This window comes from Bos indicus, chromosome 14, assembly GCF_029378745.1.
Source record: "Bos indicus isolate NIAB-ARS_2022 breed Sahiwal x Tharparkar chromosome 14, NIAB-ARS_B.indTharparkar_mat_pri_1.0, whole genome shotgun sequence".
NCBI lineage: Eukaryota > Metazoa > Chordata > Mammalia > Artiodactyla > Bovidae > Bos > Bos indicus.
In genome coordinates, this window is record NC_091773.1 from 34,337,684 (window position 1) to 34,360,773 (window position 23,090).

At 38.6% G+C, this 23,090-nt stretch overlaps 1 protein-coding gene across 6 annotated transcripts in view; it reads right to left on the reverse strand.

The window, feature by feature from the left end:
• NCOA2 (nuclear receptor coactivator 2) overlaps positions 1-23,090 on the reverse strand; it is a 285,118-nt gene that overhangs the window by 159,526 nt on the left and 102,502 nt on the right. For all 6 annotated transcript variants that reach the window (XM_070802655.1, XM_070802649.1, XM_070802653.1 and 3 more), the window contains one exon: positions 21,431-21,487. The gene's annotated coding sequence lies outside the window, so the exon portion shown is untranslated. The remainder of the gene's footprint in view (positions 1-21,430; positions 21,488-23,090) is intronic.

Below are 23,090 nucleotides of genomic sequence, written 5' to 3' on the forward strand. Positions count from 1 at the left end.
TCTCTAAAGTTCTGACGTGCAGACCTTTTAAAAATACAGACATCATCAACAGATACATGGTATTTTAAATTTTCTGATAATTCTTCATTCTGTATCATGACATTTTTCCTAATATTTTTCTGTGTCATTTTACAAGTAAAATATTTTTAGAATCAATAACAAAATGATAAAGTATAAATATACTAAAGCGAAAATACCTTGTATTAAAAGAATTTCTAAGATTCTTTCCAGGCAGACCTTACAGAGTTTCTCCAACTCCACACTTATTCCCCAATCCCAACCATGGGAAATTCCCTATAAATTCTCATTTCCTTGTTTTCTTTAAAAGACTTCATTGTTTTTTTCCCCCTGATTAGTTCAGCAATCATATAAAAACAAAATGAGACAAAAGAGCCAAAATGGTTTGCAGAATATTTTTGCAATAAAGTGTAACTGACAGAAGTCACCTAAGAGATGAAACACTATACCCTGATCTGTAATTCTATATATCTTCCTAATTAGAGCATGCTTTCCCTGGTGGCTCAGACCATAAAGCATTTGCCTACAATGCGGGAGACCTGGGTTCAATCCTTGGGTCAGGAAGATCCCCTGGAGAGGAAATGGCAACCCACTCCAGTACTTTTGCCTGGAAAATCCCATGGATGGAGAAGCCTGTTAGGCTACAGTCCATGGGGTCGCAAAGAGTTGGACACGACTGAGTGACTTCACTTTTGCTTTTTTTCATTTTCTATCACTCTACATTTTTGCTCTGCATCATCATCATCATCTCTTGCCTTTTTTTTTTTTTTTTTGGTCCCAAGTAATTATCTTTCCTTTTCAAAAAAAACAAAAGTTACATGAGATGTTTAAGGATTCGCCTTTGAAGATGCCCAAGATGCTAAAGCTTTTCAGTTAAATGAAACTGACCCTGAAAGTATTTTAAACAAGTCCAAATCTCTGCGTGTTAAAATAAATTCTTTCTAAACTATATTTATATTGTCTCATATCCTTGTTGAAGAGTGTACTTTTGTAATATATTAATAGTAGTTTTAAAGGTTAGAGAGTTAAGATATTTTACTCCTATACTAAATGCTCTACAAATGCTAATTTTAGGTCGCATCTTAAGTTATTAATATTTTACATGCATTTGTTAATCAGCAGGATTTTACTGTCATTTCTTTTTTATGAATATATCATACTTTATCCATTCTCCTGTTGCTACACATTTAAGGGCTTTTTCTCCAGTTTTATGCTATCTTCTCATTGTTCATTTCTTGATGTATTTTATATGCCTGTTTCTACCAGCTGGTCTTCTGTTTTCTAGATAAATTAAGGGTGACTTTACTCCCATATTCATACTTTTAATAATAACTTTACTCAGATATTCACATATTATACAATTCAAATGGTATTAATTTGTACAATTCTGTGGTTTTCAATACATTCATAAAATTGTATAATTAACACCTCCATCACTTTTAGTACATTTTTATCACTCTTCAAAGAAACCTCATTAGCAACCTCTCTAAATTTCTCCAACCACAGCCCAGTTCCTGGCAACCACTAACCTTTCTATTTCTACCAGTTTGCCTATTCTGTACAATATGTGGCCTATTATTACCAGCTTCTTTCACCAAACATAATGTCTTCAAGGCTAATCCATTCTGTAGCATGTACCAGTACTTCTTTTTATTGCTAAATAATAGTCTATAGTGTGACTACACCACATTTTATTTATCTTGCTGATAGACATTTGGATTGTTTTCACTTTATGACAGTTATGAATAAGGTTGTTATGAGCATTCTCATGTTCATATTTTTATAAATACAGAAAATCTACTAATCAGTTTTTGCTAATAGCAGAATGGAGATAGATCACAGGGACCCTGGATATCCAAAGAAGACAAAGTCAGGTCATCTGTAGGACCTGAAATGAGTCCTCTACCCCTGAGTCTTCAATTACCACCTTCCCACATGGGTTTGATCCCTGGGTCAGGAAGATCCCCTGGTGAAGGAAATGGCAACCCACTCCAGTATTCTTGCCCGGGAAATCCCACAGACAGAGGAGCCTGGGGGGCTGCAGTCGATGGGGTTGCGAAAGAGTTGGACATGACTTAGCAACTAAACAACAACACACAGCAACCAAACTGCTTTACTACTGCTCAGCTCTGCATTATATAAGCCATCGGCTCTGCCACCAACTCTGTGCTCCCCTCATCATCTCACCTGGATTACTTCAATGGCATAAATGTGGCTCAGCCTCCAGTGCTGTCCTCCAGACCAGAGTATTCGTTCCAGAATACAAATTTCCTCAGTCCATTTTCCTGCATCAAACCCTTCAATAGCTCCCCAAGGCATTTAAGATGAAAGTAAAAATGCCTTTCTAAGGAACAGACTCTCAGATGATCTGGCCTCAACAACCTCTGCGGTCCTGACCTCTGACTATGTCTGTGGCATCTATAAGAAATTATCCTGGTAATTACCCTCTCTCCCCACTGGACCTTTATACAGGCTGCCCTCTCTGCCTGGAACTGCCCCCATGTCCCCATGGGTGCTTCCCTAAGTTACAGAACTGTTTATACTCCACCTTCTTATAGCCATCATTTCTGTGATAATATAAACTCTGAATGAGAAAAATTTGTGATTTTTCTCACAGTTAGTGGTGTGGTGGTTTAGTTGCTAAGTTGTGTCTGATTCTTGAGGCCTCCTGGACTATAGCCCGCCAGACTCCTCTGCCATGGGATTTCCCAGGCCAAGAATACTGGAGTGGGTTGCCATGTCCTTCTCTAGGGGATCTTCCCACCCCAGGGATCGAACCCAGGTCTCCTGTACTGCAGGTGGATGCTTTATTGACTGAGCCACCAAGGAAGCCCCTGTAGTTAGTGGATCTAGTCCAGTGAATGGCATAGAGTGGATTCTCAACACATATTTGTGGTTGTGACGAGAGAATGTGACTTACTGGCATATTCAATAATTCTGATGAGTAAGTAGGACTTTTTGAGGCTTGGGCTTGAAAAAAGATGAGTGAAAAAATCCCATAAAACAACAAACCTTAATCTTGGCCTAGTCTCTCTCAAGTTGAAGCAAGTAACCCTCCACCATCAGGTCATAGGACGCTATCAGGAAAGAAACATTCTCTTTAAAGGGGAATGCTGGCTGTTAAAGTGATGAAGGCCAGAGCTGCCAAGGGCCTTCTCTGGCATCACATAAGGTCGTAATTGAAAAAAGAAACCAACACAGAACGAAAGTGGAGATAAAGGAAAGAGAGAAGTTTCTGGATGACATCATATAAATCTCCCATCCAGATGTGCCCAGAGCTGGCTGTGGCCTTGGACTTCCCAGATATGTGAGAAAATAAACTCCAGTATGGCTCATACTAGTCTGAGTGTCTTTTGGATGGCCCAAAGATTCCAGGGCTACACAGAACCATCTACCTGTGTTAGTCTCTAATTAGGCAGCAAAATAAATGACTATACTTATTTTTCATTGCTGGTGCCATTTTACACTCTATAAACTAAACATTAGTATAGTTGAAAGCCTAGGCAAAGAATATGCCCTCCGCTTAGGGATACCCTAGTGGAAGGCAAGATTCCTAGTAACAGAGCTGGACTCCAACTGCTTCCTTTGGTGGGTGAAACAAAGCAAGAAGGTTCCCAGAGCCGGGCAGAAGCCTAAGCCCCCTGGAAACTGGGACACCTGAAGCTTTCAGGATGATAAAAGCCGGCACCAGAATTAGACCATCTGAGAGCGGACCACAATTCAGTAGGAATCCAGGTTACTTACTTTAAAGTCCTGGACACTTTTTTTTTTTAACTGACACAAAACTATAGGTAAATCAAAATTCATTTATTTTCCAGGGAATCAACTTGATGCAACTAAAGGATCAGGTATGGTTATGTAGAATTCTTCCTCATTTCATGTAAGATGTAGAAATACTGAATTTTACACACAGTCCACCAACTACTTCCTATGGATGAATTAAGAAGGGCAGAGCCAGTTCAGCAGGTGTTCATGAATCCAAATTGGTTATTCATCTGAACTACATTTCTTTTCTTAAAAGATAGGGTGAAATATGGAAATTAAGACTTACTGTGTCCTCAGTGACTCATATGGACTACAGGAGAAAGAAAAGTATGAAGAATCAAAAAACTGGACTTGGGTGCAGGCACCTGCCTGTATGCCCTTGGAGCTTTTCCTGACCAAGTTTCAGTTCTTCCTCACAGGAGTTCATCCTATCCTTTACCACCAGGCCCCTTTCTCTAAAGAGCAGCTTTGCCTTACACCATTGGTGACTTCCCACTGCAAGTAAAAATATCAAGGGTGAAGGTCAGTGCGGGCTGAGTAGGAGCAATGTCACACCAGGTATAGCTATCTTCTGGGGGCACGAGGGGGGGGGACGAGGGGCACACGTTATCAGGCAGCCCGACTGTGGATGCTCCTGAGGAAAAGGCTCATGAAGCATCGTGAGTATATTAGGAACCCCAGGTGTGAAGATGCTTCTGCAGTGACTAAAATCCCTCTGCCATTCACGAAGCAGAAGCGGTTAGTAATACGGAAAACATGTGTGCCATAGATGAGGGGAAAAGGTAGGGGAATTGCAAGTGATGGGAGAATATTCCCAGAAAAGACTCTGAACTAGAAAATTCATCGCCCTGCTGAATTTTCTCGGGTAGTAGCGACCAACGGAACAATACTGAACAGAATTAGAGGCCTCCCAGCAAAGGGAGATGAACCCCAGAGTCCTGATGATACCACACAGCAGGTGTATTCATAGCTACTTAACTCACGGTGTCTGTTTAGAAAAAGCATTGAGCTTCAGAATTCTAGGTTTTCATGTCTGCAAAATGGCAAGTATATGACAAAACCACCATCAGCCTGCTCCTGAGATGATAAACCTGGTTCATTGTTTATTATTCAAAGACCTCCTAAAACGTATGACCATAATGTCCTATTTTAGTAAATATGACAATCTAAAGATAATTTCCTCTTCCTCTGTGATTTAAGACCTTGTGCTCCTTAGGACTACCACTCTGAATACTAGGTACCAATACAAAAGAATGGAACTCCATAAGGGGTAGGAGATAACAAACACGGAAGGTCTCTGGGCCCCCACAAATTCTTCAGTGTGTAAACGCATGTGTTATTTTCTAACTTCTTTTTAGGAGACTCAAGACCAATGTACAAGAAAAATATTATTATTAATTTCAGCATCTCAGCATGGGGCTCACGTTAATCTCAGTTCAGGATACCCAACTAGATGTATACAGATTGATTATAAAGGTTAAGAAAGATATGCACACATCTACTAATACAAAAGCACTTATCAAAAAAGGGGGCTGGATGGGCAAGAGAACTCTTCACTGAACTGCATCTGTACTACCAAGTAATTCCTATGAAATTAGGCAGGTCACTGGATTTGTTTTTTCCCCAACTGTAAAATCTCCCTTGTATAAATGACAAGATTCTTTCAAAATCAGGGATGACAGTGTCAGCTGGCTAGTGCTGAGTCTGGTATTATGTTGAATCCAAGTGACAGGATCCACTTCTGATGTACTGTGCCATTCAAAGTGACCACAGGTCCCATTTTTCTAAAATGCTAATACACTCATTTTCTGTGTGTACACTGAGTTCACTTCATATTGGATTTTCATTTTCACCCCAGAAGGCCCCCCTAGCATGGCAAGGCACTGAGAAAAGAAGTAGGGAAAGGCAGAGCTCACCCTCCGGCTTGCAGGCTCAACTCCACACTGCTCCTCCTCTGGTGAATGCCTGTTGTGCCCCAATGCTAACTGTTACCTTACTAATCGAGATTATCCATTAAAACCGAGAAAAGACTTCCAGAGATGTTCCAGGCAAGAGACAGAAAACGAGTGGGGAATTTACACTATGCCAGATACTAGAATCATTGCTTTAGGGATACGCTACTTACTCTATGGCTTTCCCAGCAGTCCAGTGGTAAAGAATCCGCTTGCCAATGCAGGAGATGCAAGAGACGTAGGTTCGATCCCCGGGGCAGGAATTGGTAACCCACTCCAGTACTCTTGCCTGGAGAATCACATGAACAGAGGAGCCTGGCGGGCTACAGTCCACAGAGCCACAAGGAGTCGGACACAGAGAAGGCATGCAGCGGCACTTACACTGCACATTTCATTTCCTCCAAGCCCAAAGCATTTGTAACGCCCAAATGCTGTGCATTTTAAATGGTCATTCGTGGGTTTTGCTTTTTTAAGATTAACTGCAGGGTCACAATGGACTTCTCTTTGTAATCTAACAGATTCTGATGTATTGAGTCCAGGAAAAAGAAACAGCATAGCCAAGGTCTCACAGCCACGGACTGGGGCCACTCTGATGAACTGCCCACTGGCTCTTCTGCAAGTCTGTTTTAGTCCTGCCTTTCCTAATGTAAGACACACAGCTGAGGACTGGGGCTTAAGTTTTTTATTTGCTATGCCACTGCTAGAGCAATCAGTTACAAAAGAAACAAAAAAAGTGCTAAAGTCTTTATGTAATCTACCTGGCAAATATTCTAAATTAAAGACAACACTGCTAAAACAGCAGTTTTGAATATGCCATAGCATATTTCATTTGGTGTTTCATTTGGTGATATTTTGAGCAAATTTTCTCCCTCTTTCTCACAAGTTTACTCTCACAAATTTAGAAATATAAATGTTCACAAAGTACTCCTTTGGAATAAATGAGTGACAGAGAGCCCCTCCTTTTAAAAAAATCACTCTCTCATTTCCTTAGTAGATGCCTACCAACAATGACAACAACTCTTGACAAAGGCAGCGTACACTGGAAATGTGATGGAATATTCACATGACTACCTGTTGGAGTCTAAAGGTAACATGCTTAATCACTGCTTTTTATTCCTCAGAACCTCTAGGACTCTGTGCTCCCAAACTAACAATTTGTGCAAAGCTCTAGTTGGGAAGAAATTTTAAGAATAAATGCCCTTCTCTTTCTTTCATTTCTTTCTTCTCCCCCTAGGAGGGGACTTTACAAGGTGTAAGTAAGAGGAAGTGAGGAAGTAATCACAATGAAAACATTTAAGAAAAGACATTTTAGTAAAAATACTCAGTGATTTTCAAGAGGGACAAATCCTAGGAAATTGACTTTTTAGGTGCTAACCCGTCATTTCTTAAAAGGTTTCTAGCTCTCATCATATTTATTTCTTCTTACTAGGCTAGAAAGGAAAAAATATAAAGGGGAGGGAACCTCAACTCTCTGGCCCACTCTCGCCTATCTCTACTTTGTTACTCAGTGCCTTGTCAGATCATTTGTGGTTACCTTGTGAGTTTCATTTCTTAAGTGATTGTATGTATGTATGAAAGTGTGTGTGTGTGCGCGCACTATTAAAGATGATTTCAACTGATTACTGGGCTCCTGCTCAGGAAAGAAGGCTTGCCTCTTTCCCTGCTGCAGTATAAGTTAAGACTTTTAAGGCTTAAAATAGATAGGAAACATCAGGAGGCAAAAAAGGAGAGAAAGGGTAGAGTCTATGGTCTGGACAACAGGTAGAGCTCAACTGGGAACTGCTGTTGAGATGCTGATCTGAAATTTTCAGAAATGTAACTCAACCTAGACTAGAACAGGAATCAGAGAAATGAGGAATAGAAGCCGACCATGAGGAAAAGGAAGAAAAGGAGGAAGAGCAAAGCTAATTTTTAAAAAGCAATGTTCTAAGTGCTAGGCATTGTTCTAACTGCATTACGTGAATATGCTCAATATGACAAAACCACACAGTAGAGAAAGAAGAGATGTCTTAGGGGGGCAGGGAAATGGAATGTGAATAGGAAGAATAGATTAGACTCAAGTTGATATTAACAATAAAGAGCCCTCCATGAAAAGATACATGCACCCCAATGTTCACTGCAGCACTGTCTACAACAGCCAAGACATGGAAGTAACCTAAATGTCCATCAACAGAGGAATGGATAAAGAAGATGCGGTACATATATACAATGGAATATTGCTCAGCCATTAATAAGAATGAAATAATGCCATTTGCAGCAACATGGATGTACCTCACTCAGTTCAGTTCAGTCACGCAGTTGTGTCCGACTCTTTGAGACCCCATGAACCACAGCATGCCAGGCCTCCCTGTCCATCACCAACTCCCGAAGTCTACCCAAACCCATGTCCATTGAGTCGGTGACTCCATCCAACCATCTCATCCTCTGTTGTCCCCTTCTCCTCCTGCCCTCAATCTTTCCCAGCATCAGGGTCCTTTCAAATGAGTCAGCTCTTCACATCAGGTGGCTAAAGTATTGGAGTTTCAGCTTCAACATCAGTCCTTCCAATGAATACCCAGGACTGATCTCCTTTAGGATGGACTGGTTGGATCTCCTTGCAGTCCAAGGAACTCTCAAGAGTCTTCTCCAACACCACAGTTCAAAAGCATCAATTCTTTGGTGCTCAGCTTTCTTTATAGTCCAATTCTCACATCCATACATGACCACTGGAAAAACCACAGCCTTCACTAGACGGACGGACCTTTGTTGGCAAAGTGATGTCTCTGCTTTTTAATATGCTATCTAGGTTGGTCATATCTTTCCTTCCAAGGAGTGTCTTTTAATTTCATGGCTGCAATCACCATCTGCAGTGATTTTGGAACCCAGAAAAATAAAGTCTGTCACTGTTTCCACTGTTTCCCCATCTATTTGCCATGAAGTGATGGTACCGGATGCCATTATCTTCGTTTTCTGAATGTTGAGCTTTAAGCCAACTTTTTCACTCTCTTCTTTCACTTTCATTAAGAGACTCTTTAGTTCTTCTTTGCTTTCTGCCATAAAGGTGGTGTCATCTGCATATCTGAGGTTATTGATATTTCTTCTGGCAATCTTGATTCCAGTTTGTACTTCATCCAGCCCAGCGTTTCTCATTATATACTCTGCATATAAGTTAAATAAGCAGGATGACAATATACAGCCTTGACGTACTCCTTTTCCTATTTGGAACCAGTCTGTTGTTCCATGTCCAGTTCTAACTGTTGCTTCCTGACCTGCATACAGGTTTCTCAAGAGGCAGGTCAGGTGGTCTGGTATTTCCATCTCCTTCAGAATTTTCCACAGTTTATTGTGATCCATACAGTCAAAGGCTTTGGCATAGTCAATAAAGCAGAAATAGATGTTTTTCTGAAACTTGCTTTTTCGATGATCCAGCAGATGTTGGCAATTTGATCTCTGGTTCCTCTCTCTGCCTTTTCTAAAACCAGCTTGAACATCTGGAAGTTCACGGTTCACGTATTGCCGAAGCCTGGCTTGGGGAATTTTGAGCATTACTTTACTAGCGTGTGAGATGAGTGCAATTGTGCAGTAGTTTGAGCATTCTTTGGCATTGCCTTTCTTTGGGATTGGAATGAAAACTGACCTTTTCCAGTCCTGTGGCCACTGCTGAGTTTTCCAAATTACCTAGAGAGTATCATACTGAGTGAAGTAAGTCAGACAAGGAGAAGGAGAAATATATGACATCCCTTATACGTGAAATCTAAAAAGAAATTATACAAATGAACTTACTTACAAAACAGAGAGAGACTCACAGACTTAGACAACAAACTTATGGTTGCCCGGGGGAAGGGACAGTTAGGGACTTTGCAATGGTCATGTACTCACTGCTATATTTCAAATGGATAACCAACAAAGACCTATTACATAGCACATGGAACTCTGCTCAATGTTATGTGCCAGCCTGGATGGGAACAGGGTTTGGGGGAGAATGGATACCTGTATATGTATGGCTGAGTCCCTTCACTGTTCACCTGTAACTACCACAACACTGTTAACTGGCTATTCCCCAATACAAAATGTTTTTGATGTTAAAAAAAAATTAATAAAAATTTAAAAAGAAAAAAAAAAGAAATAAAGTGTCCTCAAGGTAGGTTTTACTTCAATAATCCTGCATCTTTTCTCTGTGTCCAAGGCACCTGCAACTGACTACCCTTAAAAATGTAGATGATATTCTTATATTAAAGCAGTAACCATTAACCATTTCTTAAAACCTCTTCAACATGAGGTAGTATACTTCAATTAGAGAATCTATCAGATATAATATATTAACCTCTAGTAGGTAAATTAAAATCTAAGAATCTACTCAGAACTTAGGATAAACCCACATGTTACGGCTTCTTCCTGATCAATAAAAGCAGGAAAATTGATAATCTAGTTGGACTGGGCGTGGAGTGCAGTAGTCACCATTCTGCATTCTCAGGACACTTTCAGCTCAGATGTAACTAGCAGTTGTTTTTCTGTCTTTGTGGCAATTGAGTCCCATCCACAAGACACCCTGTGTTTCTCTTTCATTTCTAGCTACTCCCATTGTAATGATCCACAAAACACAGCAGAGTAGTAGATGTCACAGCAAGATAGCCATAGGTCAAGAGTGTGCAGAGGGACCGCCATGGGGCCCAGTGTCCCTCACCTTCCCACCCCGTACACCTGCTACAATACCTTATTCTGTATGTGTGGTTACATTGTTTTGTAATCCCATTTATGTAACTTAACATTTGTTCTCCATTTCTCTTCTTACATAAAAGATGTGGGTGGGACAAAGGCCATATATTTTGCTTCTGAAACCTAAAACGTTCCTATTTTACTCTGGGCACAATAACTGCTCCAAAATGAAAACAGACTAATTTGGAAAACACCACCAGTTGGCCAGGGAATGAAAAACAAGTCAGAGATTCACCTGATCAAGAAGTTCCATTTGCATCACTAAAGGAGGCGACTCGATCTGCGAAAGAGGACAGAGTTGAGGAATATATAGTCCTAGCTTCATATTCGAGAGCAACCTGCCCTCTTATATGACACTGATTAAACTCCATGAGTCTCAGAAATTTCCAAGATAAAATGTAGATAATCCAAGCTGAGGGGAGTACAAATTTGATGGAATAAGGTATACCTTAAGAACTAGCAGAATGTAGGTATGTAAGAAAAGTTTCCTTCTTAAAACTCCTTTATATTCTGATTTATAAAAATATTTCTACACTTTATTTTTTAAAGATGTGGTCAAGCCATTATTGGAGGGCATATAAAACAAAAAATGTTAAGAGGCAACAAACAACCATGAGTTACAATAGAGATAAGGACTCAGAAAGAAATCTGAGAGGCAGATTTCACCAGTGCTTTAAGAAATAGTATGAATTATCAAAACATTAAAGCCTATGTCACAGTATTAATTAAATTATTCTGTATTTGCTTAAAAAACAGCTTTGCAAGAAAAAGGAAACTCAGCTGTGAATAAAGTCGATTTGAGGTGGTAGGTAATTAAAACCTCTTTTGTATTTATGGTGAATACTCTGAATTACAACACAACAACTCGTAAGTGCCTAAAAACATTCTGCACTGATCCTACAGAGAAGCTGTGTGAAAATACTGGAGGAAATCTGAGAGGAAGGGGAGCCTAACTATTAAACATTTCATAAAATGTAAATGCCACGTCTGTTCATTTAAATCATGTTTATCTAAAATATAACATAGTCAACATGAACAAGAAACTGTACTTCAATATAAATTAAGCTGTCAAGTAATTAAAAGAACTCTCTAGTCACTCTTAGAAATATAACTTCTTCTAAATAACAACTGAAATTTGGTTTTGAATGTAACATTTTCTGTTCTTTGTGTGAAAAGGTCCTAGGATTTCTTAGTATGGGAAGTCTAGGATATGCCTTTTTAAGATTCTTCTAGAAAACCTATTTTTAAAGAGAAGAACTGAAAAAGAAAGTGAGGTAGCCCTTTTTCCATCCATCAGACAAAACAACCCATGTTAATAAAACATCTAAATCTAAATCCCACTGAATGAATTATCTGTGTAACCTCATTTGAAGCCAAAGAACAGCTTAACATAATTTCTGTGACCTGCATTTCCCTTTATTAATTAATGTCAGATAATCATTTCTGATACTGTATACAATTTAGCAACTCCGTGGGCTCACAGAGCCTAACTGGGAGAGGGGGACGGCCAATGAAATGCTAAGCCTTGTCACATTTTCCCCCAAACTTAGGTTAGCTTGAAACTTTATTTATTTTGAAATTATTATCTTTTGTGTGTGTTTGAATGGTCTGTTTATTTGTTCTTTATTTTTTAAGAGAACAAACTCTCATAGGCAAAACACTACCAATTTCAGACTGAAGTCCCAATCCTGCATCTAGCTAGCTAGCTGGTCTAGGCGCACATCACTGGACAGGTCGCTGGACTTCCCAGTGCCTTCTCCCCCCATCTCTAGAGAGAGACGGTAGCAGCAGCCACTTCCTAGGCTTCACCTGACGGTGTGTGGATTATTATAGGAAGACCGTAGAGAACACTACCTGGCACATGGTGAGAACAATATGTATGCGAGGAATCATAAACGATCTTTTACTTCCGAGAACTTTCTATTACATTTGCACTAGGATTTAAAGAGGATCTGTGTTGACAATACCTGGTTCCACATTTATGTCTCTGTGATGAAATCACATTGTGGAATGGCCTGTAACTGTGACATTTCATCAAATATAAGTAAACTATACATTTAATTACACAGATAACACTTAAGTCTTCATTTGTGTTCATGGCCTACGTTCTACCTGTTTGGGGTCGCCTCATAATTATCAATCTTTGGTAATATGAGTTACTGAGTGAGTGAAAGTCACTCAGTCGTCTCGGATTCTTTGTGACCCCATGGACTGTAGTCTGGCAGGATTCTCTGTCCAAGGAATTCTCCAGGCAAGAATACTGGAGTGGGTTGCCATTCCCTTCTCCAGGGGATCTTCCCGAGCCAGGGATCAAATCCAGATCTCTCGAATTATAGGCAGATTCTTTACCATCTGAGCCACCAGGGAAATCCCTTGGTAATATAGTAATGCTCTTTTTAAATAAAACAAATTTATCTATCTAGTGATACACTGACAGAAAAGTTACATGCACATATATGGGCAGCAGTAATATTAAAAATGTTCTATGAACAAAATGATGAAAAAAAAACAAAACACTACCATGTTGCTCTATATAATGAAAAAAATTCTAATGAAGTAGGATGCTTCCAACTCAATTTCCTTCACATTCTTGATCCACATCTTTCGAGTACTTCTGATGAAATTCATTTTGTACTATCTGACGGGATCAGTTAATCAAGTTTCCTTTTCTGAGATAAGAATCATTTTCCTCAACTAACATAGAAGGTAGCACAAAATGTCTCTGCAATTGTTACAAGATTCAATTAAAAGCAGGTGAGTTGAAAGACACCAAGTTCTGTTTCACTACAGACATTACGGCCCATTTGAAAGCTTTGAAAATCAAAAGTGGTTCAGTCTCAAATTCAATCAAAGAGAATTTAGACGTGATCAGAACATACTTCAATTCCTGACACAAAGAATTATCCAGATTTGAAACTCATACAAAACATGCAAAGGTCAAGAACCATATCTTGCCAACAATAATAGTAAATGTTTGTTTTTTCTTTTCTCTCTACCCCTCAAGGTAACCTACATTTATCTCTACTTCAAAACACTGTGAAAACTTTAACTCATGAAACCTCATTGTAGCATATAAACAAATGATCAGGTATGCTATTTTCATAATCGGCCCTTGAAATTTAGTATGAAACAGGACCCTTTAATCAACAGTAACCTCAGTAAAAGTAACGACAAAAACACTGAAGGAGAAGTACCATAATAAGCCAAAGATACCACATTTGTGGAAATAAATACATAATAATAAACAAATGCCTCTAGGGTCAAGGATGGTCAATTAGGTAAGCGTAAAGCTCCTGGTGTGGCATTCCTGGACCCCTTAGGGCCAGAGGACAGCCACCAGGGAAGAATATCCGTGGGGATTGTGGCCAATGCTGCAGACACCATTTGGCTCTGGCGTTGAACAATTTTGATGATAGTCACTGTGGTGTCAAAGAAGAAAAGTTTTGTCTTTTTCCTTCCTTTTAGAAATAAGGAAGAAAAAATTAAAAGATGGGAAATAGATAAATAAAGTGAGCACACATTATGGTTTAGAGCAATATGAACTGGAATTTAGGATATGTTAAATTCACAATATATTTAATATATTTAAAAGATAACAGCAGTATGTTACAAAGACTAAGATTTAATATTTTCTCTTTAATGAAAAAGTTTGAGATGGATCTTGACTTATAAATATATCAGTGAACAAGTTCAAAGAAGTAATAACTTACCTGTTGGACAATTAAGATTTTATGAAACTTTGGGAATATTCTGAAGGGGCAACAACAATAAACATCTAACTTCTACATTAGGGGAAAATTTTAATGTTCCAAAGCATCTAGCTTCAGAGAAAATCTAAAATCAAGATTCTACTGGGTTCATGCACAAAATCTACTATTGTATATAAGTAAAACTCATAAAACCAACTTAATTTGTCTAACAGATGTTTAATTCAAGTCAAAGGAAATTTCCATTTCCATTCCATTCAAATATAATAGAATCAGTAACCACCATACAGTTTTCAAACTTTATCTTATAACCTAACAAATAGTTTATTTTCTGGACTGTAATAAAACTGCCATATAAAAGGAAGAATTAGAAATCTAGATCAAACAGCCTTTTTAGTGACAAAGAACTCAAAGAAACTGCAAGGTAAACTGTTTCCTCCAGGCTTGATTTTCTCTATTCTAACTTAAGCCACCAATTCAATAATTACAACACAGCTGTTTCTTCAAAGGTATTCTTTCATAGTTTAGGTGAAGAAGTCAAAGTCTTGGTATTCATATAAGCACGGGAAAGTCTTTTACAAGCTCACCCATTCATCTGTCTGATGAAATTTACCCCAGCTCATCACACCCATGCTTTTTAGTCCTTTGCTCTTCTCAAGGAGGTATAATAAAACTGGGCTCCAATGCCGTGATATTGACAGCTAACAGACTACCCACCCTTTAAGGTGAAGACCACAAAATTTCAAATGTACGATTTCTGCTCATGTTAGAATTTTATCTAACTGGCACCAAAACCACAGCTAAAACTGTGGTTTAAAGAAAGCAAAGGCCTCAACCAATTCTAAATCAATTCAGTATTTTTGAATACTTCCAAAAGCAGTAAAGGCAAATAAGTCTACAGACTATGGCACAACAATCTCTCAACCTTGCCTGGAGACATATATTTAAGAGATCCTCCGAAACTGGACTACATACATCTATAGTATATGGTTAAAAAGCCATTATTAAATGCTACATATTTCTTCCTTCCCCTTGGCTCTTTTTGGATGGGAAGGCAGAACTGTAGCTGTGACTAGAACAAAAAAATATATTTCCACTAACTGAAGAAACCCATGATTCACTCATGAAGTAGCACACAAGGCTTTGACAAACCAAATATGCAAAACTGGGTTAAAATCACAAGTTTCAAAATTCACTGTTAATTTCTCAGGTTATGTCCAATTTTTCTGAGTCTCAAGCTAGCAATAGAAGTCTCAACAGAAATCTCTGTATCCCAACAGCAAAGAAACATAGAAAAAAAGAAAGGGAGGGAGGGATGAAGAGAAGGAAGGCAAGTGCTACATAATCATTATGGATATGGATAATTTTATAAATAAATGTTTAATTTATCCCTTACATTTAGATGCTATGAACAGTGGAAAACAATATACATGATTTGTGCTTCAAAAATAAACTATGAGGTGTTAAATGGAAGCAGCCTGATTTTATTTGCTATTTTCTCTTTAAGGAAATTCTGGCAAGGTCAGCTGACTCAAATTCAACACCTGTCCAGAAAATAACATACATCTGTCACTTTTTCCAAAATGAAAGTGAACGGCATAGCTAAAATTCCTTGTGTGTGTATGTGTTCAGTTGCTAAGTTATGTCTGACTCTTCGTGACCCCATGGACTGTAGTCCACCAGGCTCCTCTGTCCACAGAATTTTCCAGGCAAGAATACTGAAGTGGGTTGCCATTTCCTTCTCCAAGGGATCTTCCTGACCCAGGGACCGAACCTGTCTCTTGTGTCTCCTGCATTGGCAGGCAGATTCTTTACCCTAGTAACTGACCCACATCAAATGCCACGCACTTGTTACTATGGTGGCACAAATGTGCAATTCTGCTTATCGCAGACTTTCTCCCTAAAGCTAACAACTCTATTATTCAGGTTAAGTAGAACATACAACTTTGAACTGAAATCTAAAGGCCAGTAACAAAAGAAGGCAAGAGAATATAAGTTTTATTAATATAAACAATCTGCAACCACTTCTCCCCACTCTCAGGCATACATACACCTACACTACAGATCTCTACTTCTTTCTCAGAAGATTCTAGCTCCAATGCTACTTCTTCTAAGACATGCTAACTCAAAAGATTAACACAAGGTATAGACTGGTAATACTTTCGCTGCTGCTGCTGTGTTGCTTCAGTCGTGTCCGACTCTGCAACCCAATAGACGGCAGCCCACCAGGCTCCTCTGTCCCTGGGATTCTCCAGGCAAGAACACTGGAGTGGGTTGCCATTTCCTTCTCCAATGCATGAAAGTGAAAGTGAAGTCGCTCAGTCGTGTCCGACTCTAGCGACCCCATGGACTGCAGCCTACCAGGCTCCTCCATCCATGGGATTTTCCAGGCAAGAGTACTGGAGTGGGGTGCCATTGCCTTCTCCGGCAATACTTTCGCATTAGCCATCTAATCCCACAAGCTGAGAGTAGCTTTTCAGAGGAACCTGAAGTGTCATGCTATGCATGCTAAGTCGCTTCAGTTGTATCTGACTCTTTGTGATCCTATGGACTGTCGCCCACCAGGCTCCTCTGTCCATTAGATGCTCCAGGCAAGAATACTGGAGTGGGTGGTCATGCCCTTCTCCAGGGCACCTTCTGGACCCAGGGATCAATACACCTCCTGCACTGGTAAGCAGGTTCTTTACCACTAGCACCATCTGGGAAGCCCTAGACTGGCCGTACTTTTAATTATTTTCAAAGAATACCAGCGATGCCAATAGAAGTCACACTTAGAATTTATCAATTAAAAAAACACAGTGCTCTCCCAGTGAAATCTCTCTACAGTGAAATTCAACTTACAGCCCAATAAACATCGTGATGAATTTTATAAAAAGTCATGTTTTAAAACTGCTGCAACTCTAAGTTTTGCTTTCTAGCATTTGAATGAACCATAAAAACCAGATTCTGCCCTATTTCTGGTAAATCTTTCAACAATGCACTGAGCTGACATCACTTTGCTTGTCTGGACCCCTGCTCTACACGCAGACAGCCTGGACTCTGTCTCAACTTCATCAAGCACAACACACCTACCTCCCAGAATGTGCACCTTCCGAGGAGCACACTTTGCAAGCACTGCTGCCCCCGTATAAACAGGACATTTGTTTATGAGGGACAGCTTTTGCTGTTGTTGCTGTTGCCTTGATCTCTGCCATAGATTAAGACTTTCAGCAGAAGCAAACATATAATTCAGAAATCAAGGCTTGGTTTTCTTCTTTAAGAGAAAGATCAGAGAGCCAATTCAATGGGGAAAGGACCTGCAAGGAAATATGGAGTTAAATATGCAACAGTCCTCCTTTTCCAGTTTAACACAATGGGGTAGGTATTCTTTATATTTCCCATAGCACTTAGCATAGACTAACAGGAAATAAATAATTAATATTCCGAAAGAGAAGAGAGTGAGAAGGAGGGATGGCCTGAAGGTGAAGGGAGGGAGGAAGAGAGAAAGGAAAGTTAATGGTGCTGAACGAATGTAGTTTCACGGGGAAAAACTAAACCAAGCTGTTTATATGAATGTGTGCATAAAAAGGGAAGAAAATGGAAGAGGAAAAAATGCTTTAAAAACTGGCATGTCACACAAATAGTTTCCAATTGTGGCTTTGTGTCAATAACACCCACTGGAAGATAATTTCAACTGACCAGTAAGCCTGTTTTTTCCTGGGTCCATTCTACATACAAGGAGCAGAGGGTTCTACTCAGGGGGGTGGGGATGGGCTCAGGATTCCAGTTTGAATAGCTAAATAGCCGAGGGCATTTTATCAACTGTCAAAATATTTATTTTTCCAAATCACAGTGCCTATACGGCTGACATCTGAAGGAAATACCACTAAAATAGCAATACAGTTAAATGCTGGCAGATTTTTGCCTAAAGCATTTAAATATTAATATACTGCATTTCTGTTTAGAATAATACTGATTTTCTCAGATATATAGTCAAATCAAGCTTTCCTGTCTTCATGGGAATTTACACACCTCTCAGTTAAATCCAACACCTAATTACAAATCTTTTCATACCTATGAGCAAAGAAACGATTCAAAATCCAAGAAATACTCATTTCAAATGTATTTCCAACTAGTGGGGACATAATTTCTTTTATGTCTTGATACATGTAATATACTGTTTAGTGTTTAGCACTGAGTATACAACATACCACAAGAGGTATATCATGCTTTCCTGTTCTTTGGAGAACTCTCTCTCCATGTTGGTACTGAAGAGTTGAGATCTAACCTAGCATGCATGAACAACCTTCAGCCACCCATCCCATTCTGTGCCCACCTCAGATATCTCTATCGTAGAGAAAATAAACATATATAAATCCACAATATATATGACTCCACAGTGAGCCCAGGTTTCCATAGCAAAGGGGAATATTACACTTCAAGGCTACATTGTCAAAATAGATTTATCTAACGTTCCTGTTTTGACTACCAATTCTGAGAAATTTTTATTGGCCAATCTTAAAAATGCTTAAAATGTGAGATTGCAATGGCAACACTCACGAAGCTATAGATTAGGAAGCACAGTGCAGGCAGCTAAAAAAATTCTTTTTAAATTCCAACTACAGAATTCTCTTCCACTATACTCAAACCTGGAATTTGCATTTACACTCAGAGACAAAATCCTTTAGGAAAATGTGAAGAAGTATACTTAACCATGTTTTCAAATCAAAATTTCAATATTCATTCACGTACAGAATCTTATAGGACTTCTCTGGTGGCTCGGTGGTAATGAAGCCGCCAGCCAGTGCAGGAAACACGGGTTCTATCCCTGCGTCGGGAAGATCCCCTGGAGGAGGGCATGGCAATCCACTCCAGTATTTCTTTTCTGGAGAATCCCACAGACAAAGGATCCTGGCGGGCTACAGTCCATGGGGTCACAAAGAGTCAGACATGACAGAGCGACTAAATAACAACAGTATACTATATATTTGAGACTCAAAATATTTCTGTATTATATATCCTACTCAACCTTGAAAATTAAATAAGGAAAGCTGAAGTTCTTTTCTGGAAAGATAAAGAAGGAAAGATAAAGTTCTGATTTATCTCAAAGTTATGTCACTTCATTTCTTAAATAATTAGAGTAAGTCTCTATAGAGACATAAATTATGACACCATCCAAGATAAGGGTTCTAAGTAATTCTATAGTCACAATATTTCACACAACCTGTTCTCTGTAGAAGTGATTTACCCAACAAATCACAGATGCCACTCATAACATAGTATTTCTAATACCGCAAGGAGTAAAGAATTCTGATTCATAGGATACCATATTTTTTTAACAACAACAACAACAAAATGAATCCAAATGGCTTTTTCCCATGCACCTGCCCCCCAAAAGTGAGTACAAAATTAAAGTGCCAGAGTGGGACTTTAAATTGTTTAGGGCATCATTAAATTTCAAATGAGTCGTCATGTTATACAGTTTGAAATAAAGGTTAAAAGACTTACTAATGAAATGTAAGCAAAATATTCCATAATATTTGATTTTAAAATTAATTTTAAGTCCTCAAATATGAATACTATGTTCCTATATTACATTTCTTGCCACAAATATGCTTGTATTTAAGGCTACTTAGGCAGAAAATGGACCTCAGGGGTTAAGATCAAAGTCTTTGGAGTGGCAAACTGCCACTTCCTTGATATGACCTTGAAAAAGTCACTTAACCTCTCTCAGCTTCCATTTCCTTATCTGTTATTCTGAAGATAATGAAGAGCACTTACATAATGCCTGCCACACAGTGAGCGAGCTATAAGTAATAACTGCTGCTATTTAGTATTATCAAAGGAATCTCTGCAAGTTGCACTTGCAAATTAGATATAAATAAGAAATGGCTGTGTCATTCCCAAAATTTAACTTTAAAAAAGAAAAAAAGGCCTAGAGGTTAGACTTAGTTCTTTCTATAAATGAAAAATCACGATGGCAGAAGGAGAGACCAGTACTTAAAGAGGGTCAAACAGATCAAAACACAATGCATACAAAAAATGAAAGGTAACGAACCAACGGTAGTGCCTAACATCCGGGGACTCTTAGAGAATAACCACCAAGCACACAAGGCAGCAGCTGTGTCAACGTATGCACACAGCTACCTTCAAGAATGAATTCAAACAGCAACAGAGAGGGTAGAAAAATGGCCCAAAATTCCCCTCAGTCTACAAAGAGAGCACAACTTAAGTAAATTACATTTTGTATGCACTGACAGGTAGTGGGAAAATTGTAACTTGTTTGGTTTTCAGAGATTAAAACTGGACAGCTAAGGTCAAATAAACTTTGTTCTCCATAAAGGTATCATAAAACATTTCCATTATGGCAGCGTGATGGAGTAAGGAGGCGAGAAGCTCCCACACTTGCGTCAGATTTATCCATCACTTAATCCTAAGAACCTACTAGGGTGCTGACAAAATACCGAATTGGAAGCATTATCCTCTGACTTCTACCCTGATTAATCATACCTGAGTAACACAGGTAATTTCTCTGAGCATTTAAGAGCTCTATATTTAAAAAGTATGTGATAGAAATTAATTTCATATTTAGAGAAAAGTATAAAGAACTATTTCTAGTTTGTATTTACAGATGCAGAGTTCAATGACTCTGAATATAAATCAATTCTTAATATCTATTACCCAATAATTACTGTAACAAACATTTATTCAGTCTTTCCTATTCAATGAGCACTATTCTAAGGGCTACAGATACTGTTTTTAGCAAGACAAACGTGGCCCCAATGTTCATGGAGTTTATATTCTAGTAGGAGAGACTAAAAATAAAAATACATCACATGATCACAAACATTATGATAAAAATAAATCAGAGTTGTGTGATAAGGAGTGATTGGGAAGCTATTTCAGACTGGTTGGACCAGAAGAGCCTGCTCGTTAAATCTACCTGTATAAGACTGAAATTTGCTGCCAAAATCTATAGCAACCACTCTTTTATTTACATATAAAAATAAGTATACACATTTTGCCAGGCTATGAAATTATAATTCACCTCATCCAATGGGTAAATGTAAACTCTTCCCAACTATACACAACAAACACTGATCAACAGCTATGGTCCTTTTACCTTCAAATATCATTTCTAACATGTGGATACTGAATCTTCATAATAAAACAAATGTAGACCAATGTACGACATTTTAAAATTCACATTCATTTTATTTATATACTATATTGCTCAATTGTAAATAATTTTAAATGTTTGATTATACTTAAAAAGTCAGAATATACCAACAGGAAAGCTTACTTTTAACTCACCTGTGACTGTACACAGTGCAGAAGATCTATAAATGTGTAGCCAAATCCAAGAGAAATCTGCAATAAAAAGAAATGAACAAGTATGAACAAAAAATGCAGAATCCCGTCAGACTCATTAGATTCGGTATGACTTTTTATAACCAATGTAACTAATACTCAGTAAAAACATCTCTCTACTCAATAACTCACTGATACCATGTAAACCAAGAAGCAGACTTGCTGCACAACTTTTATTTGTCCACACTAATATAAGACACAAGGCCACATTTCAGTGTCTTCCAGTTCAGTGAATTATGAGGTGTCTACCCCTCAAGTTTTGAGTTCTCAACATAAAACATATTACATTTTCTGGTAGCTGCTTGTCTAATCCCTAGCACTTCACTGAATAAAAGCAGAGTTGGCCCGAGCTACCCATTTTTACACGGCACTCCTAGTCTAATGACCACCCCACAGTAACACAGTGCGGAAGGGATGTTTGCCAAATGAATGAACAAATGATTTAATTAAATGATTAATTAAGCTCACATACTGATCTTACTTTGCTGTGATTTACAGTTTGCCTCTATGGAAGAGAATGGCTTGAAATTACTGAAATAACAATCTGTCATAACTGCTTAAACCAAGACATTCAAAAGTGAATAACTTAAAAAAGTCTAGAGTATAATGATGCAACAGGGAATTCCCTGGAGTGTCAGTGGTTAGAACTTGGCTCTCACTGTCAAGGGCCCTAGGTTTGATTCCCTGGTCGGGAACTAAGATCTTGCATGCCACATGGCAGAGCCAAAACAAAATTTTAAATAACCATAAAAATGATGCTATCTATGGCAATTTGCAGAAGAGTGGATAAGAAAGTAAGAATTGAACATTTTCAATAATGAGGGCAACAGCTCCCCAAGTTTCTTCTGGGTCTGTACCCTTGAGAAGAAAGAACTTAGCAATGAAGGACCACACACTTCCTCTGACCCACACAAGGGTCACTTACACTGCACCTAAGGAGTTTCCTTCAAGATGCGCAGCCCAGAATACGAACATGGCAAATACGTGCCTATGAGGTTTTATGTGTATGAATGTTCACCACTCTTGTGTACACTACAGATCTAAGAAAAGCTGCACGACTGCTACTGCACGACTGCTAGTGGTATGTTTTCATTTTAACTATTATGGGCTACTGGATTTAATCAGCTTCAGGGAGTGTTTTTAGAAACTGAGCTACTATACTTTTTTCCCTTCAGGTGACACCAATCTGTAATAATTTATACTCTGAATCATTATCAGGCTTGAGTATTAACTTTCTTCTGAGCCCTTTATTCTTTAGAATAAATAGAACCTAACAGTAAAAACAAAAACAAAAACAACTAATGTTAATTTAATACTCAAACTGCCATTGTTCTAGGGCACTAGAAACACCTGATTTTCATAACCTGAGAGGTCTAAAGGGGAAAGAAATGGGGGAAAATGCACTTTCATTTTTACCAGGACCTGCTCAAGCTGGAGATCATCATATATGAGGAAATGCAGCTAGGGAATCAGGAAGAGATGATTCATGAAAAACAAAAGGAAGTCTATATGCAAATAAGAAGTTATCATAGTAAATAAAACAAACAGATTCTCCTCCAGTGGTAGTCCATGAGCAGTGTGCAATAAACTGTTATATAATAGG